Below are 15,854 nucleotides of genomic sequence, written 5' to 3'. Positions count from 1 at the left end.
TAACATCTGGAAGCATCTTCAAATGAACACATTTAATATGGTACTGGTTTGTTTCGCCAAAAACAGTCATTAATCCTTGGCATCATCTAATCATCAGTAATATTTTATTTTTTAAAAATTTTTAATTGAAGTATAAGTTGATTTACAATGCTGTGTTAATTTCAGTTGTATAGCAAAGTGAGTCATATATATGATATATATATATGCATACACACACACACACATATATATATTCTTTTTCAGATTCTTTTCCATTATAGGTAACCACAAGATATTGAGTAAAGTTCCCTGTGCTGTACAGTGGGTCCTTGTTGTTTATCTATTTTATATATAGTACTTTGTATCTGCTAATCCCAGATTCCTAATTTATCCTTCCCCCTGCCTTTCCCCTTTGGTTAAACCTAAGTTTGTTTTCGAAATCTGTGAGTCTATTTCTGTTTTGTAAATAAGTTTATTTGTGCCTATTTTGTTTAGATTCCACATATACATGATATCATACGATATTTGTCTTTCTCTGACTTACTTCACTTAGTGTGATTAATTTTCAGTAACATTTTAAATCACAGAAAGAGAGTAGTAACTCAGCTTCTTATGTACTTTAATACCAGGAATAGGGGCATAAATGATAGTTCCAAAAAATTAAGACACTGGAAAGAACAGCTACTTTAGAAATGAATACTTCAAATTGCAATTTACATACCCAGCTCCTGTGAGTTCTACTGTCTTGCTTAAGCCCCCAAGAGCTGGTCCAGTCTGAGGCACTGAGAAAATTGAGTTCCTAGTGACACACACTCCATTCCCCACACTGACCACTGAGTCCTCTCTGGGCACTCTAGCTTCTGTCTTCCTCCCTGAGTGTCACCCTTCTCTTATTAAAGCACAGTATGAGCCTGGCTCCCTTCCTGTGGAGGCAGCTTGGGTTGGCTGTCTCCCTCAATCAAGGGGGACGACTCCACTCAGGGTGTTTCTCTGCATGGGAGTCTCCCCTTCCAGCTACAGGCTCCTTCTCCTTCTCCTGCCCCTTCAGGCCGAGGATGTCAATGGCTCCACCCTTACCAGCCCTGGGCTTCTGACCAACCCCTTACAGTTTCTGTACATCCTGCCCTGACCAATGCAACTAACCCCCAAAGTGAGCCTTGCTCAGAGTGTCCTTGGATAGCGTGTCATTTTTTCCCCACTGGGACTCTGACTGATGGAGTATCTCTTCTCAGAGGGTTTAGGGTCTAGTGGAAGGGGATAGACAACAAACATATAACTGCAAGTTGTGATAAGATCCACGAAGGAAACACAATGGATGGTCTGAAGGAGAATAACCTGTTGGGATCAAATTTAGATAGAATGGAGATGGCATTTAAGCTAAGTCCTAGAGAACAGAAAGAAGTAAAAAGTGGATTCTAGGCAAAGGAGGAAGGATGTACAGAGGCTCTGAAATGAGAGTGGGTTAGATGTGTTCAAGAAATTTTAAAACGGAAGGAAGGGAAGAAAGGAAGGAAAAACAGTGTTGTTAAGTAACATGAGATAGCATTAAATTCAGCAGTCTGAGAGAGAGATTTAAAACCACTTGTTTCTGGTAAGTTTTTTAAAGGATTTTCTCCTCACCAAAAATTGTATCCGGACTTTTATCCCTCCTTTCCTAATTTCTCAGCTATTAACATCTCAGTTTAGCTAATACTTAGTGACATTTTAAATTGCCATGTGAAACATGATTCTGGTAAAAATGAACAGGCATCTAAGGGAAAATCTCACTTTAGCCTGGGCCCAAAATACAGCTCACCGCTCTTCCAACTGAAGACACTGTTGTTAATTCAAATACTAATTAGCAAAAAACCCCATAATGGCTCACCTTCCATTGAGATAGGCCTGACTGTGCTGTATTGCCGCTGAGTGCCCAGCCTGAGAAAGTCATTTAAGAGTCCAAGGAATTCAGCATTTTTTGAAGAGCGTTGTAAAATTAGTTGCTTTAGATAATGACTCAGAAGACCTGATTTCTCCCAGTCCTTTCCTTGGACAGGCCCTTGGCTTGGGCCCCAGTCCTCTCACTCTCCATCTGTCTGCTGTAGGGGCAGAACTAGTGAATGGTGGATTCTACTCCGGCTCTGAAGGTCTTTAAGGCTGGGTAGTAATCATCAGTCTTCCTGGGGAAGACTCGGCTTCTTTGAAATAAAATATCTTGTTGTAGACTGCTCTGAACCAAGCTTTCAGAATGAGAAGCCTCTCTCTGTTCAATTCACTGTCCACATATGTCTTCACTTCTTCTGGTTCCTTACTTGAAAACCACGTATCTCCATCCCTCAGGAGATACATCACTTGGTCTAGTTTCAAAGAGTCCTGTCATGCATCTATGACTAGCTGAATTGGTTAATTTTATAAGTCAACATGGCTAGGCCACAGAACCCAAACATTAGGTCAAACATTTGTCTAGATGTTGCTGGGAGGAGTTTTTTAAATAAGATTAAAACATTTAAATCAGTAGACCTTGAGTAAAGCAGATTACTCTCTATAACATGGGTGGGCCTCATCCAATCAGTTGATGACCTCAAGAGAAAATGACAGAAGTCCCCCATGGAAAAGGAAATCTGCCTCCAGACTGCCTTAGGACTTGAGCTGCAACATAAACTCTTACATGAGTGTCCAGCATGCTAGCTTTCCCTCCAGAGTTTGAGCTTGCTAGCCTCTGCAATAATTGACATACAACACTGTAAGTTTAAGATGTACAATGTGATAATTTGACTTACATACCCCATGAAATGATTATCACAGTTTAGTGAACATCCATAATCTCATACAGATACAAAATTAAAGTAGAAAAAAATTTATGTTTCCTGTGATGAGATCTCTCTTAGGATTTACTCTCCTAACAGCTTTCCTGTATAACATAAGCGTGTTAATTGTATTTATCATGCTGTACATTATATCTCTAGTACTTAATTTATCTTTTAACTGGAAGTTTGTACCTTTTGGTTCCTTCATTCAAGAGAATGAAGTTCATTCTAACTCCCACTTCATGTCTGGTAACCACAAATCTGACCTCTCTTATACAAGTTTGTTTGTTTTTGAAGTGTAATTGACCTACAACACTATGTTAGTCCCTGGTACACAACATAGTCATTTCATATTTCTATACATTTCAAAATGATCACTATGCTTAGTTATATGTCACCATACAAAGGAGTTACACAATCATTGACTATATTCCCCATGCTGTACATTTCATACCCTTGGCTCATTGATTCTGCAACTAGAAGTTTGTACCTTAACCTCACCTCATCTTTCTTACCTCCCTCCACCCACCTGCCCTTTGGCAACCACCTGTTTGTTCTCTGTTTGTCCATTTGTTTTGCTTTTTAGATTCCACATATAAGTAAAATACAGTATTTGTCTTTCTGAGACATTTCCCTTAGCATAATACCATCCATGTTGGTCCATCCATGTTGTCGAAAATGCTAAGATTTCATTCTTTTTTTATGGCTGAGTAACATTCCACTGCATATGTATACCACATCTTCTTTTTCTGTTGATGGGCACTTGGGTTGCTTTTTCATCTTCGCTACTGTAAATAATGCTGCAGTAAACATAAGGGTGCATATATCTTTCCTACTTAGTGTTTTTGTTCTCTTTGGATAAATACCCAAGAGTAGAATAGCTTCATCATATGTTAGTTCTATTTTTAGTTTTTTGAGGAATCTCTATACTGTTTTCCATAGTGGCTGCACCAATTTGCACTTCTAGCAACGGTGCCCGAGGATTTCCTTTTCTCCACATCCTCGCCAACACTTGTTATTTGTTGTCTTTTTGATAATAGCCATCTGACAGGTGTGAGGTGATATCTTACTATGGTTTTGATTTGCATTTCCCTGATGATTAGTGATGGTGAGCCTGTTTCATGTGCCTATTCACCATCCCTACGTCTTCTTTGGCAAAATGTCTATTCTGGTCCTCTTCCCATTTCTCAGTCAGGTTGTTTGGTTTTTTTGATGTTGAGTTGTATGAGTCCATTGTATATTTTCTATGTTAATCCCTTACCAAATATTTTGTTTGCAAATATTTTCTCCCATTTAGTAAGTGGCTTTTTCAATGTGTTGATAGTTTCCTTTGCTCTGCAAAAGCCTTTTATTTTGATATAGCCCTATTTACTTTTGCTTTTGTTTCCCTTGCCTGAGGAGACATATCAAAAAAAAAAAAAAACATTACTAAGACCAGTGTCAAAGCGAGCGCTACTTGTTTTCTTCTATAAGTTTTATGGTCTCAGGTCTTACATTTAAGTCTTTAATCCACTTCGAATTTATTTTTGTGCATCCAGTTTGATCCTTAAGAACATCAGTTTCTAACTGGTGTAAATGTTTCTCTGGTTAACTGATCAATGTAGAGGATCCTGTACTATGCACTGAGGGAGAAAAGTGAGAATAATAAACACTGATTTTTTTAAAAAATAAATTAGAGCTAGAGTTCACATTAATAAAATGAGATTAATAAACCTGGGTTCTTGGAAAAACAAATTATACAAGTATAACCCCTGTTGGGAATTATTTGGACAAACAATTATAAAGAAAGAAAGACAGAAGATGAAAGAAATCATGGTGGAAAGGAAGAAAGGATTCCCCAAAGACAGACACTAGCACCTACTGATAGACCTTAGATGGAGACAAAAAGAGAGTTTTCTATGGTCAAATAAGTTTGAGAAATAGTGAGTTAACAAAGGTAAACAAATTTCTTTACTACAGGATTTTCTATAAACTTTAAGATGCCAAAGTGCACAGTGAAGCAAAATGCAAGTATGCATTTTCTCAAATTTTCTCCTATTCTTCCCCCACTTTCCCAAAAGTTTTTGACAATAGAATTTCCCTCCACTTCACCATTATCTCATAGGATGAGCAAAACAGCCTGAGAAGCCTGAGTGTACTGAGGAAGTCCAAGGGGTGCCTGTATCCATCCCTTACCCCAAACCTTCAGTGGCTCCCCATTGCTTACATAATCAAGCCCAAGTACCTTATCATGGCCTGCAAGGCCCTATTGCCGCACCCTCAGCCTCTTACCCACTGATCCTCCCTATGATTTGTGTTTTAGCAACCCCAACTCATTTGTAATTCCACCCCCCCCCACACACACACACATTCTGTTGTAGAAGGAGAAAGAGCAGAGAGAGGAGTGCCACTGAAAACAGAAGGAAAGAGAACTTGAGATTGCAGAAGTGCTCAGCAGGGTCAAGAAATGCTTTTTTTTTTTTTTTTTTTTTTTTAATGCTTTGATTGTTGAGAGGCACCAATGGCCTCAAAGAGAGCAGCCCGAGGAATAATGGCGGCAGAAGCTAGAATATAGGGCATGGAGGGATAAAACAGAAGTGGGGAATAGAGATGGCTCAGCAGACAACTCTATAAAGGAACTTGACCTTTGGAGGAAAAGAAGCAATACAGAGGTACAGAAGAGAAAGCCAAGATAGATGGTGAAAGGTTTTAGGAAGTTACATATTTTAGGGTAGTACTGATAGGTTGATAGGAAAAAAAACAAGAAAGAGAGACACTGACAATATAGGCAAGACATAGGACATCTTTATGACCAAGTTCATCCATGAGAAAGCCTTTGCAACCCTGCCACACACCTTCAAACTAGGTGGGGGGGGGCACACTGCTTCTCCCATGGGACACTGTGCACACCCTTATCACAGCATCTGCCACTCTGAACGTCTCCTCATCTCATACACTGTAAGTCCCTTAAATGAGCTCACTGTTGCTGCCATTACAAATGATCATAAATTTAGTGGCTCAAAACAACAAAAATTTATTATCTTACAGATATGGACATCAGAAGCCCAAAACGGGTCTTATGGGCTAAAATTGAGATGTTGCCAAAATTGTGTTTTTTTCTGGAGGCTCTAGAGGAGAAACCCATGTCATTGACTTTTTCAGCTTCTAAAGGCTGCTCATGTTCCTTCACTACTGACCTCGATTTGTGGTCTTCACATCACTTGGACTTCTGCTTCCATCATCATGTTTCCTTCCTTCTGACTCTGATTCTACTGTACCAATCTTTCCATTATCATGACCCTTATGATTACATTAGCTCCACCAGATAATCTGGATAACTTTTCTATCTCAAGATTCTTAACTACATCCGCAAAATCTCTTTTGCCAGGTAAGGTAACGTATTCACAGACTGAGAGAATCAGGATGTGGAATTGGGGCAGGGAGAGCTTATTCTGCCCACCACACCCTTCAGGGCAGGTCCCTGTCTTAATCATCTCTGTATCCCAAATGCTTGGATGGTATGTAGTACATGCTCAATGAATGTCAACCTTCCTTTCTGTCTACACTTTGTACGGTACTTTCACGTGTTCCCTTTCATTCAGTTTGCACAACTACCCTGTTGAGGGGGAAATATTGTTTTTTAGGGGGTAGTAAACTCAACTAGAAATAAGAAGTTGAGGTTCTTAGTTCCAGGTATCCCCATTTCCAAAGGGACAAACCAAGGTTCAGATAGTTAAGTAAGCTGTATTATACCCAGGTAGTAAAGCTAGGACTTGAAACCCTCTCTCTTTTCATGTTACTACACTAATCCATCAGCCTAGAAATAGAATGTTTTATTATAATAAGACCCTCTCAGCTTCTTACAGGAGTTAAGAGGGGTAGATGAAGGAGGTATTTATAATAATCTTAAACTTCCTAGAGATTATGTGTATGGCTTTACTGAGTCAGGAACCCTAAAGAGGTTATGCCTTGTTCTTACTGAGTAATTTTCCTTTTACCTCATTTGATTTCCAACTGTTTATTTCCTAAGGAAAGAATAATCTATGAACTTTTGGACCTCACAGTGCCAAACATAGGCCACACTTCCCTGTATTGTCCTGTTTGTGTAATTCTTAACATTGGCACAAGCCTCTGTCCAGATGAGACTGATTTATGTCCTCTCTGGAAATTTCCTCTGGTGTTCAGGCTGCCTGTGGCTGGCTATGTTGGTTCCCAGACAGGAATCCTGGCTGAGGTCACCACTGCACTTTCCTGCTCTTTAAAGTTCCGAAGGCATATCTGTATACCTTCCACCCAATGCCATTCTAAACCCACAAGGGGAAGAAACTTAAACCACGTACCTGAGACCACTTGTTTTTCTATCCATAGACATTACTCTAGTCTTCAAATCATTTCCAAACTTTAGTTTATCCTACTTTTAATTGTACATCCTGCTATTAACTACTCTACAATGTCTAAGAACTTCAAATATTTATCTACCGGTATTTTACGCTGTGTGATAATTGTTTTAATTTCACATCATCCTTATAAATTTGCCCTCTTCTCTCCTACGTTTTTTGTAATAGTATTCTACTTTCCATCTACTTTCTCCCCAAAGTTGGAAATTTTTAATTATTTTCTTCATTCCTATAGTAAATGTCAGTTGTTTTGTCTGCTAAATATTCCTTTTTCCTTTTCCAGGTAACTATTTCTTTGGGGGGGTAACTGCTGCTACTTCCCTCAAGAAATAATGTGATTCTGGGCAAGGTGCCAATTACAATCCCCCTCTTAAACACACACACACACACACACACCACCTGCCACAGGGCTAGGCAAGTGCTGGGGGCCAGGCTAGTTATAGCAGGTTATAGCCACATGATAAACTCACGATCTAAGTTGAGCCAATCAGAATCTTCCACTGTGATTTAGAGGCAATGAAGCAGTGGGGAGACAGGTCTACCTGTTCCTCCATGGTCACTGAGCTGGGAAGATTTTATCTAAGCCACGGGCCTGGAACAATGAATAAATCATGTGAGCCACCTCGGCCTTGTTGCATGGAAAGAAACCTGTCTGCCACAGGAGAGGGCACCACCAGGCGAAGGGGGAGCAGAGACAGCAGAGACGCAGGGAGAGAATCCTGACATCCAGCTGACTAGGCCAGCTCCACCCCGTTCTTTCCAGTTGCATAACCCAATAAATTCCGTTTCAAGTTCATTTTAGTCAGGTTTTTGAGGCTTGCAATCAAAAAGTGTCCAACTAATGCAGACCTTTCCTCCCCTTCCTTATTGTTTTCTCAGATTCTATCCATATTATATCATACACACTTTATTTCTCCTTTACAGCTAATTCCAAACCCAGAATCATTTTTAACCAACTCACAATTCCCCCAAAACTTATAATGAGTAGAATAGACCCACATCTTTCTGGAGCATCAACAACCCACAGACATACCAAGCCTGAGATGGGCCTTTCTGGGAAATACAGCCTCTGATTTAGTTCTGTACGAGTATGCAGCACACAGTGAATGTGGAGGAGCATCATGATAATCTACATACAGAAAAACCCTGGTTGCCTTAACAGAAGTCCTTAGGAGCCATTAGACTAATGAAACAGCCCCAGGTACAAACCTGCCTGAGAAACTTGAACAAAACAAAGCAAGCAGCTCTCAGCAGTAGAGAAATATTTTCTGAGCACACCCAACATCCAATAAAGGGGACAAAGAATGCTGGGGAGTTGAATTCCTCCCCTAGTTATGAAATGGAAGAAAAAAACTCTCATTAGCTGGCAATATCTATATGTCTTATTATCGAAGATGCATGAATAAAATAATAGGAAATGTAAGAGGCTAGAAAGACGGAAAGCGGGGGAAAAGGAAGAGAGTGGCAAACAGAGATGGATTTTAGGGGCAGGGCCAGCAGTGGTGAGCGGCAGATTGGCCATGCGGAGAGGACACAGGGGAAGGACATAGGAGAACGTTACCCACGCGGGGTGGGCAAAGAGGAGACGCAGGAGCCACCGGCCCTGCCCTGTGCCCCATACTTTGAAATACCCAGGGGCCTCATCAAAGGCATGACACCTGGTACAGAGTGTAGCAGGAAGTGGAGGTGTCACCTGTTCACTGCATCAAGGCAAAACTATATGGTAAAACTAAGCCTCACAAGTAACTTTGCTGGCACCGGATTAGCAACAAAAATTGGGCGTCTCAGTGAAGCCATCCCTTGACTTAAATGTCATTCTTTTGTAATGAAAGGCCAAGTGCACAAATCTAAAATGTATCTGATAATCTTAGAAGAGAAAATCGACTCGATGCTCCCAGTTGCTTTGACTAGTCCTGGACCTGCTCGTCTGGTTGTCTGCACAGCTGTGGGAGGAGGGAGAGGGAGGCACGGGCAAAGGCACTGTTGTGAGAAAGAAAGAACTCCTGAAGGCCTGTTGAGAAAGTTACCCAAGACGGGGCTTCCCCTCTGACAGGGCAAAGCACAGGAGGCGCCAGGAAAGCAAGATCTAGTGAAAAAGCTTAAACTTGCCTTCTCTCTCATCCCTTTGTATTTCCCAAGCCAACAGTCACTTTTGTTAACCATTAACAGCCCAGCCTCACCAGTGTTTTGGGGAATTAAGGAAGGGGCTTGTGTCTACACTGGGGACGAATCAGTGCAATGAAAGCAGTAGCCTTGAGAAGTTGGTTAGAAGCCAGCAAGAGATGCCCAGGGCATTCAGAAGTCATCTGGAACAGAATGACCAGCTGAAGGGACAGGCCACAGCCAGGATAGATTTGTGGAGCATGTGAGCATTCCTGGAGGGGATATGAGAAAACACTGCATTTTCTGTGCACATGGAAAGGATTCTTACATTCTCCCTCCTCCTCCTCCCTCTCTTCCTCCTCTAATTATTATTATCATTATTCAGAGTAAGGGAGCCTTAAAGGCAATAGAACTTGAGGACATGAAGTTCACACTGAAAAGCAAAGGGGAAAATGTGAGTCAATTTGGATAAAATTACTTATCCACTCTCTGTAATATCGATGATCAGGCTTCATCTAAGCCTGTAGAGACAGAGCAACGATGCGTATTCCATAAAGTGAAGAATTTACGCTACTTTCTTTAGTTTTCAGCCATACAACCTCATAATTAGCCCTATTTCTGGCTCAATGGCAAATCATACTTTTTCATGAATAATTGAAGCTGCCTGAATCATGTACATTTTTATAAGGGCTAATTTTGATGTTTTGAAACCAAAATACGGCATCAGAAGGCTAAATATATTTAGAGAAAGAGAATCATGACATCACACCTCATAAGAAAACCTGCAAGTGGAAGAAAAGCATTTTGAAGGTGTTTTCACCCCCAGTGATGCAGAAATCAGAGGGAAAAAAATTAATTGTACTCACCTGAGAAAACATCTCATTATACCCCATTAAAGTACGTGAAATTTTCCTATCATGTGGATATCATTATTGTATTAAAATAAGACATACGTGACTATGAGGTCTGTAAAAGCGGCTGGTCACACTTGAGGTGCATGATGTCATTCCTCCTGAAAACTATGATGTCACTCCTAAACTTAGTCCCACAGGGAAGAGGTGAGTCTGGAAATATGGAATCCAGAACAACTCTGGAGACTTTTGGAACATAAGGGTGGTGGAGATTCTGCCTTTTCTATTGAACTATTACAGAACCCACTGATTTTAGCTGGGCTGGTGGGGTCCTGGAATGAAGATGACATCTCCTCATCACCCTTGCAGCAAGGTGCCACCATACGCCCAAGTTCTGGCCAATGGAATGGAAATGGAAATGGTGTGCACAGTTCTGGTAAGTATCCTACGAGGAGGCAGACTGGATTTTTTCCTTTCTTTTATCCTTTCTGGCTGACGTGGCAGATAACTGGGCTTCAACAGGTATCTTGGAAAACACTCAGTGCCCCTGAGAGATGGCAGAGAAGAAAACTGGAGGATGCCAGGTCCCTAACAAACTCATGCCAACCTCGGGTGCCGACCTCTAGAGTTTTCACAGGAGATAATGAAATGTTCTGAGTTGAGCTACCATATTTAGGTTTTCCACCGTAAGACACTGAACCCAGTTCTAACAAATGCAAGAGGAAAAGTAAGCTATTGTCTTTTCTGCCCTGGCCTTTGGAGCAATATAGATTTCCAAGAAGGTGTTTGTTGAGTGACACATTTAAAAGCTGATAATGAACTCAGGGAGTTATCAGTCTTTAGAAAGTCAGAGACTTGGGTCAGTCATTTCTTTATCTCTAGCCACAATAAGGAGTGAGACAGAATCTGCAAGACCCTGCAGGAATTATATCTTACAGGCCTGATTGGCTAGACTTCCCTTTACTTTGAGTCCTTCCGACTCTCCATATTTATTTCCCTGCCTTTCTCCTTTGCCAGGTATCAAAGTTTTGTTTTGTTTTGTTTTGTTTCTTTTTATTCAAGACTTTGTCAGGCTTGGGGGGAACCGAGGGAAGTGTCTTTATCCGTGCTTGGGGCAAAACTGAAAGAAGGACCTCCTGACACTTCCACTCCTGGGTGGAGACAGCAGTCAACATAAGTAAGAAACATTTCCATGAGTGTTTCCCAACCCTGCCAAACCAGCAGCATCCTTCTAGGACAACTCTACTGTAGACCTCCCTTTGCTACCCTAAAATAGAATTCAGAGATCATATAACTGATCAGCACATATAAAGAAATCAATGTAAGTCCTCAAACTATAATGTAAAAGAAAAATAAAATGATAATTTTTTTCCCATGTAAGTGCACAAGTATGATCACACAGAAAGACAAAATGGGCCCCTACATTTTCAAAATGTTCCCCAGGGAACTGTTGCTGCAGAAGGTGATGAAACTCTGGGGCCAGAATGATGTCCCTGCCTTCCTTACAGGAACTTCTCTTCCCAGGGACAACCCTGAAGGTCTTGGGAGCTTTATTTTACTAATAAATGTAGCATTTTCCTAGGCAGTATTCCTTCAAACATGTTCTGTAGCAAGCAAATCTCCTGTTAATGGGTGTTACATTAAAAAAAAATAATAGTATGAATAGTTTGATAAATACCAGTTTAAACAAATTTGATTTTTTTTTCTTTCTTTCTCTAGGACATTTCAGAGTCCTGAAGAGATCACTGTGCCTGTGAATTTCATTCCCAAATGTCTTTCACCATAGAACCCATTTTCACTGGGACATCTCATGGGTCCAGTTTCTTATGGAAGGCATTAGAAAAGGATACAGGGTGTTTAATATCTTTAAAGAGTATGTTTCACAAGTGGTATTCAAAATACTGATCACTTCTGAAGTTCCCATCCTGGATAAGGACGTTATCATCACTGCTTCATTTTATCCACACAACACATCCATGAGCAATCGTTAAGTTTCATCTTACAGATAAAGAGCCTGCTGACGTCACAGAAATTTTTAGTCACAGAGCTTGGACACAGCCCAAGACTATCCTGCTTTCCTAAAGCCCATGTGTTTTCCATTGCCTCCCTTAATTAAGGGAAAATTTTAGAATGTTTCCCATTTTTTAAAAAAATCAGTTACCATGATTACAAGTTAATCATGAGCTACCAGGAAAAGAGCCGGCCATGAGTGCCCAGGATCACTTGCTCCTTGAGGGTGACCGAGTCCATGATTTAGTGCACATATTTTAATGGATGATCCTACACTGAACTGCTAAAAAGTGATAAGGTCTAAAAGATTGTCATGTTTTTCTTCCTCCCTCTGTGTCACCTGGTTTAAACTTCAAGGTGTGTTCTTTGAAAACCACTTGTTTCCAATGACTCATTTTGAAATCACTGATTTCATCTTCCTGGTTCTTTGCAAAGCCAGGAAGGGAGATCAACACCACATTGTTTTCACCTTCAAACACACTTACCCTGTAACCGGAAGAATTCAGAACTGTTATTGTTAATTCGTTGAATAATATGTTCTTGTTTCATCTTTCACCAGGGCAGAAATCCATTCTGAAAACTGGGTGCCCTGCTTGCCATCTGTTCCATCCACCAGCATTTTCAAAGGATTTTTGTACAGGCTTGTAAAGGATTCACGTATACAATCAACACGAATTTACTGAACCCCCACTTTGTACCAGACATTGTTCTGCATGCTGGGAATGCAGGAATTAGACAGACTAGGTCTTCCCTCCTTGGAGTTGGTACTCTAATGATAAATATATAGATAAAAATGACCCTTTTAGATAGTGAAAAGATCTGTGAAGAGGGTGCTATACCACAGAATGAGTGAATGGAAGAGTTCTTTAGATTTAGATAGACTTTCTAAGGACATGACATGTGAGCTGAAATCAGAATAACAATAAGGAGATAGTGATGACATGATTTGGAGGCCGGGTGGAAAGGAATAGAAAGAAGGCAGGTGGAACTGGAAAGTGGTGAGAGAAGAGAAAATAGTAGATGAGATCAGAAATGTTGAAAGGTCCAGAGCCCATGCTAGAAAACTTAGATTTTACCCCAAGTGCAGTGAACAGACATCGAAGGATTTCAAGGCTGCTGTTAGGAGAATTGATTCTAGGCTGGCAAAAATGGAGCTGAAAGACCTTTTAGAGCCAATTGCAATAGTTCAGACGAGAACCAGTAATAATTGAACTGGGTGGTCCAGTGAAGATGAGAGGATGTAAATGGCTTTCAGGATAGAACTGCCAGAATTTGCTGGTAGACTGCACAAAGGAAATGGGGGAAATGTCTGGAATTTTACCTAAACAACTGGATAGATGCTAAAGACATTTTCCAAGGTGGGGAGGGTATAGCTCAAGTGGTAGAGCACATGCTTAGTATGCATGAGGTCCTGGGTTCAATCCCCAGTACCTCCTCTAAAAATAAATAAATAAACCTAATTATCTCCCTCCACCAAAAAAAAAAAAAAAAAAAAAGACATTTTATGAACTGGAGAAGAATAGGAGAGACATAGATTTGGGGGAGAGGTGGGAAATCCAGAGTGCAGTATTGGACATGTCAACTTTGAGATTCCTTTCAGTTATCTAAGTAGAGAGGTCACATAGGTAGCTGCATATACAAGAGGTCAGAGGAGGAGGTCATAGTTGGAGATATGAAGTGTCTCATAAGGTCCCTGAGGGCTGAACCCTTTGCCAAGTGCAACCCCGGCTTTCCAACACAGTCACTCCCAATTCTCCATGTACAACTGATTTGCTCTGAAAAATAAGTCTCCGTGGAAATGTCTAATTTCAGTCTGATTTCCTACTCACTGAGCCCTTCCTGGGCTCTGTTCCTGTGTCATCAGCGTCTTCTTGAAATACCAGCAAACAGAATTAACACTCACCTAAACCAAACTAAATGGAATTGCAAATCTTCTTCAGTAAGGGTACTTGCATTTCAAAACAATCTAGACGACTTTTGTGGGATTCTTAGGAAGAATGGCTTCTGACCACCAGTCTGACCTTTGGACACTGCAGGACCTAGATTTCAACCCATTGCCAACTGATCAACCCTTGGATGTCTAATGGCTTACGCACCTCCAGGTACATTGCTTTTTACTTGGCAGATTGAAGAAAGAAAAGATCTTGAGGAACAAATAAATGCTCTCAGGTGGTAGGAATTCAGACAGAATTCCTCCAATCTTAGTACACAGATTGTGCCTTTCCTATGGCCTGCTCAGTCCATTGTTTTCTCCTATTTTTCATCTTAAAAATTTCCTTCCCCATGAAATTCTGACACATGCTATAACATGGATGAGCTTTGAGGACATTGTGCTTAAGAGAACTAAATCAGCCACCAAAAGGCAAATATTGTATGATTCCACTAATATGAGGTATCTAGAATAGTCAAATTCGTAGAAACAAAAAGTAGAATGGTGGTTCCCACAGCCTGAGGAGAAGGAGAAATGGAGAGTTTCTGTTTAATTGGTTCAGTTTCAGTTTTGCAGGATGAAAAGTTCTGGAAATAGGTTGCAAATATGAATATACTTAACATTACTGAATTGTACACTTAAAAATGCCTACAATGATAAATTTTATATTATGCGTATTTTGCCACAATTACACATTTTTTTAAGTTTAAACTAGCAGAAAAAAAAAAGTCAGAGAGATTTAAAGCATGAAAAGGATTCAACTCACCATGGCTTTGAAGATGGAGGATACCACATAATGAGGAATTCAGGCAGCCTCTATAGGATGGACTCAGACAGAAAATAGGAACCTAAGTCCTATAACCATAAGGAATTGAATTCTGCCAACAACCTGAAAGAACTTGAAAGTGGATTCTTCCCCAGATCTTCCTTATTAGAGTCAGCCTAACTGACACTTTGAGTTGTTTTTGGAGACCCCAGAGAACTCCACTGAGTCATGCCAGACTTCTCATATACAAATCTTGAATATAATGAATGAATGGTTTAAGCCATAAAAAAAAAATCCTTTATTAACTTCAAGCCCTCCTTTCCATATGCTCCCATCCCCCTCTCTTCATTCCTTTACAGCCATACTCTGTGGTACTGTCTACTTCAGCTCTTCCAATGACTCTTCCTTCCCCCCAAATTATCAGTGACTTCCGACATTCCTAAAGTTTTCTCTTATTTGATCTTCGTAGCTTTTGATGCTCCTGACTACTTCATCTTTTATGAAACCATTTCCTCCTGTGGATTCTATAATCCGGTTCTCACTGGTTTCCCCCTCTTACTGCTTTTCTCCAATCTCCTTTGTAGAATCTACTTTCTCTAATTAAATCTTGAATTTGTTGGCCCCTAGGGCTCTGTTATTACCCTAGCCTTTCTACTCTATGTACCCTCCTTGGAGATCATCACCTCTTACTTACGTATGTGTTATTGACTCCAAACGTATTTCTCTGGCTTGTACCTCTTAGTTAAACTTGAGATCTTTGTATCCAACTGCTATGGGGCAGCTACTCTTTGAAATCTCAAAAGTCTTCAAGTTCATTATGTCTAATCATTCTTTCCCTATCAACGCTGTAGCTTTTCTCACAGTTGCCATCTAGATTAATACCAATCTAACTCAGTCATGCAAAGTAGAAGAAAACTGGTGTTGTCTCTACTCTCTTTCATCCCTCACCAGCCCTGCCAGAATTCAAATACTTACCCAACCCTAACAGACTCTACCTCCTAAATATCTCTTATCTGCCTCCAATACACAACTTTCTCTATACGTACTGTTATTCCT

The 15,854-nt window shown here is 40.4% G+C and overlaps 1 long non-coding RNA gene and 1 other non-coding gene across 2 annotated transcripts in view; one reads left to right on the top strand and one right to left on the bottom strand.

Annotated features, from left to right (window-relative positions):
* Positions 1-15,854, bottom strand: part of LOC116666307 — a 67,326-nt gene that overhangs the window by 19,024 nt on the left and 32,448 nt on the right. The window lies entirely within an intron of this gene.
* On the top strand, positions 13,466-13,538 carry TRNAT-AGU. The gene has a single exon. It is a non-coding gene; the product is annotated as a tRNA-Thr (tRNA).

The sequence above is a fragment of the Camelus ferus genome, chromosome 10, assembly GCF_009834535.1.
Source record: "Camelus ferus isolate YT-003-E chromosome 10, BCGSAC_Cfer_1.0, whole genome shotgun sequence".
Classification (NCBI taxonomy): domain Eukaryota; kingdom Metazoa; phylum Chordata; class Mammalia; order Artiodactyla; family Camelidae; genus Camelus; species Camelus ferus.
This window is presented reverse-complemented; position numbering and strand designations above follow the sequence as displayed.